The following is a 4,500-nucleotide window of genomic DNA, read 5'->3' as shown; positions in this document are numbered from 1 at the left end:
TATTCAGTTTTCTTAGAGCAATTGCTTCCTGTGTAAAAGCGTGCCGCCTCATGTATACGGCGATTTATCCAAACCGCTGATAACGCTTGGTTGTCCGTGATTGGGTGAACCGTGATCGTTTTACCGTATCCAGATAACAAAAGAGCCTAGTTTGATTAAGTGTTGGAAAGCTGCCTTATCTTACGATCTGGCCTTATCTCACAATACTCAGGATATGGTACAGCGAAAAGTAAAATACTGTATCAGCAATTTTACTACTTTAAAGTACTGTACACAGATTTTTCTCAAAATTTGAAATAGGCCTACGTCTATTAATGTTGAGACTCCCTCTAAGACTTTATATACAAAGACAATTATATACAGTTGTCTCGGTATGAATACTAGATTATTATTGATTATGTGAAAGTGGAACCACGTACCGGTACATAATTAGTTAATTTTAATGTTTCTATTTCAAGTTAAATTTCAATTTTATTCAAAACCCCCGAAACGATAATAATAAAAAACATTTACTTAATGGGTTTCAACACATTATAAACAAATACATCGCAAAACACATCAAAACAGAAACCAAAAGACAAAAATTCAATCAAATAGAAAAAATTTCACTTAAAAAGGAGATGGGTTTAAATTAGTATAAAAGTTACCCGGTAACTCTTGGATGATAAAAGGTCTCTTCCGTTATTACATTCTATACCGGTACATCTGAAATGATACCCTAACACTATGAGTTAATCCATCTTTAAATTGGATTTCAAATTATTTTTGTTCTTTTTCTTGTGATACCAACTGTTAAATTGCATTTTTTTAAATACCGGTAACATAAATATAAGTATATATTATTAGGAATCAGTGGTGAAGGCAGTACTTACCCGACGGTAGTCGAGGTCCCCGACCGGGGGAGGGGGCAATGTCCCCGGCAGGAAAAAATTGGGCGTGTTCGGGCGTCGCTCAACTCTTTTGAAAGTGTTCCTGTGGTTAAAGATTTCCCACACGAATGAAAAACAGACGAGCAGTACTAGGTAAAAACAACTTGATTTCTTGCTTTAACAAGCTATCCATTCGTAAGTCTTTTATAATATAAGCCTATCCAAGTGAACATAAAAGGGTCGGAGACCAGGACATACCTTCGACTTTAAATTGACAAAGATTGAAAACGTTAAATACAGACAGAAGTAATAAAAACTGTCGATTAGCATTTTAAGTAACAGTATGTAATATTAGGAATATTAACTGTTTTTATTCTATCAATCATCATGTTTTGGACGGAAACACTTTGGGAGGCCTCACAGAATCAATAAATGAGAATAGGCTAATATTTTCGAGATTTAGAGTTAAAAATTTGTGAAATTTGTGAGATGCGCTTAATTAAAGGTGCCAAAAAAGAGCCCAGAGCAGATCAGATGAAGAGTATTTCGATAGACCCAATGAAGTCTTAATAAGTTTACTTTCTGCCAACATAAATTCCAAAATGTTTGCTTTCAGGTTGTTCTGATCATCGGATTTGCGCTAATTGTCGACGTAACCGCCGATATCGAGGAAGCGTGCAGCGTATTCCGCTATTACCACTATGACTGCAAAATTCCATGGCAGTTTTACACATTTGTGGTGTTTACAATCCTTGTCGCAATTCTGACGTTGGTTACTTTCTTTGCTCATCTTGTTATGCCTGCTTGGATGAACCCGATTACAGCAAAAATCGCATATTCGGTATGATCACTTGCATATTTAAAATCAATAGTGTCTTTACGTCGTAGTTAAAGCCAGGTTCCAGAGGAAAAAATGTTTTGATATGTTGTAGAACTGATTTTTCTAAGACAGAAATAGTATATTTGACGAAAAACTAGGGGGGGGGGGCGTAACCACCCTTTTTTCCACCTTTTCCCTCAGTTTTTAAATATTCAAAAATCTGTATTGTATATCTCATTAACCGTTCCCAAGTTTTTCGTCAAATATGCTTTTTGTGTCGTAGAAAAATCAGTTGTACCAGGGAACATTTCCAGGGAACATAACAACATTTTTTCCTCCTGAGCCTGTATTCAACGCGGAATGTAGACCCGTCATCAACTATATAGCCTTTAAAAAAAGGCAGTTTATAAATTTACGTTTCTGTATAACAAATGATTAAATGATAGGATTACTTCAAACCGAATTTTACGATTAAATTTTATGATCAATATACATTAGTTTTTCATGTTTTAGGAACTTGCGTCCTGTGTTGTATCAGCTGTTCTGGTTCTAATTGTTTCTTCATGCCTAGCGTCCAAGATCATAATAGGACTTGATAAGCAAGTCACAGGCTGTGTAAGTTAAGCATCTGTCATTTAATAGGTACGCTATCTCGGCAATGATAAAGCAGGTTAGGGTTGACGAAAACTAGGAAAATTAACAGGGGTGGTGCCAGCGGGGACCGGGGATGGCCTGCTCCCCCTGCGGGAAGAACTACCCCCCCCCCCCGTCGGATAGAAAAAGCATAATTCGTTGGGGAGAAAAAAAAAGTATAGGTATCTTTTTAAAATCTCTAAAAATCGATTAAATAAGCCTTTGAAATCCCTAAATTGTCAAAATTTTCGGCGGCATCGCCCCCTGGACCACTTTTGAAACCTCTTAATCGAAGCTCAACCACGCCCACTTTGCTTTCGTCGGGGAAATCTGACTCTGGACATTTCTCCACTCCCCCCCCCAATCTGACCCCTGGCGGGGACATTGCCCCCCCCCCTTGTCGGGCAAATCCTGGCGCCACCCCTGAACATTAACCATTACCGAGATAGTTTCAGAAGTTCGAGTGGTACAAAGGATAAAACACTAACACATATGCCTCCTTATAGTTTTATCTCCTTAAATTTTCGAATGTAAATTCATAAAAAAGTAACAATACTATACGGCGTTTCTGTTCATTGTTCAGAAATTTATTCATTTATTAACAGTTATTTAATATTGCGATTTTGTTAGAATATATCTCAAATCTCAATGAATTTTGTTGGGACAATATGATATGCTGACGATAGTATAATAATATCACTTAGGTGTTTCACGCCTTGGTATTCGAAAAAGTACCTAGCATCTGTTGAAACTGATTCCAGGTGGTCGACTGGCTAAGGTGGTGGAGGCAGGAACCTAGACTGGGTTCCAGTCCCTAAACTTCGATCTTGGCACCAATGGCGTTCCATATTGCTTATTTGCATGGCATTTCATAGTATACTTTTTAAAGATTAGTTTAATTCAAATTAAATTAAATTTAGATTAGTTCTAATTCGCATAAAATAAAGTTAAATTTGAAATGTATACTATTTTGTGAAATGCAATTTATTAAAGTTACTGTAATTTATGACAGTAAGCTAATTCGATACAAATTAAGTCCAACTGATATTTGTCATTGTCATTCAAACCTATTCTGTATCATCTCTTTTAGGTGTTCGGTTTCATAGCATTTGGTCTGCTGTTGGCGGAATGTGCTTTCCTGTATCAAACAGCAAGATCTACTTTGGTATAAATTGGCGACTTTTCAGGACACATTTGAACAGATACCGTGTAGGCCTAGTTGATATTCCACTTGCGCTTAATTTTTATTTAAATGCTACGCTTTTTATTTATTTGGATTTATAAAGTGCTTTTCACAGAGACCAAACTGCTGTACAAAAATATATAACGTATTTACAGTTTTATACAATTCGAAGCACATAAGAATACTGTTTGCCGAGCACTCGATGTCGACAAATCGAACCGCTTCCAGTCACGGCGCACACTGCGTCATACGACCGTCGAAGGCAACGGATCCAACTCCACTCCCCGTGAGTGTTAGACGACGCGACACCGTCTGCTGATTGTCCGTGGCAGTCTGAACTGAACGGATAATTAAAAACAATCCGTTGAAGTGCAATCGTCGGTCGACGCGATTCTATGGAGAACGAACGTCACGACTTACGCGCAACGGATTGTTTATAATGACGATCAGCTCAAACTGTTACCGACAATCAATCAATTAGTCAATCAACCAATCAACAAGGATTAATATTCACGGCAGAATGTGATGTTCAGTGGCGCTATGGCAGTCGGATTTACTGTGAAGTTAATTAAAGCCCCATTCCCGGCAAAATTTCAATTTTTTTTTTAAATCTAATTTTTGTATAATGTTATAAAGATTTATAAATATAATCCGGAATTGCTAGTTTAACTGAATTTAGACATTCCTAAGAATGAAAAAAATGTAAAATAAGACTGAAATTTGATTTTTTGTGTTCCACACAAAAAATAAATGCGGATGTATTCAATGTATTCGATGTTCGAAATACGCAGAGCTGTGTGTGTGTACCATCCAAGATGGCTGCCGTAGATTTAGCCAATCAAATTTCGCCTAAGCGCCATCGTTTGCAACGGCGCCCTCAATTTACACAGAAAGTTCAGTACAGCCAGTTACCCGTATGTTTGAAACTCGAGCGTTGCAGCGGTGTTTGGGTGTAATGTACACGATTTTAATTGTCATTCCTTGGTACTTTATTT

The 4,500-nt window shown here is 37.2% G+C and overlaps 1 long non-coding RNA gene across 1 annotated transcript; it reads left to right on the top strand.

The window, feature by feature from the left end:
* Positions 1-868: 868 nt before the first annotated feature.
* Positions 869-4,197, top strand: LOC117100133. The gene is made up of 4 exons (XR_004444074.1): positions 869-1,022; positions 1,486-1,710; positions 2,203-2,304; positions 3,413-4,197. It is a non-coding gene; the product is annotated as an uncharacterized LOC117100133 (long non-coding RNA).
* Positions 4,198-4,500: the final 303 nt, after the last annotated feature.

The sequence above is a fragment of the Anneissia japonica genome, unplaced genomic scaffold, assembly GCF_011630105.1.
Source record: "Anneissia japonica isolate Jap-2015-1 unplaced genomic scaffold, ASM1163010v1 scaffold241_len727266_cov204, whole genome shotgun sequence".
NCBI classification, from domain to species: domain Eukaryota; kingdom Metazoa; phylum Echinodermata; class Crinoidea; order Comatulida; family Comatulidae; genus Anneissia; species Anneissia japonica.
This window is presented reverse-complemented; position numbering and strand designations above follow the sequence as displayed.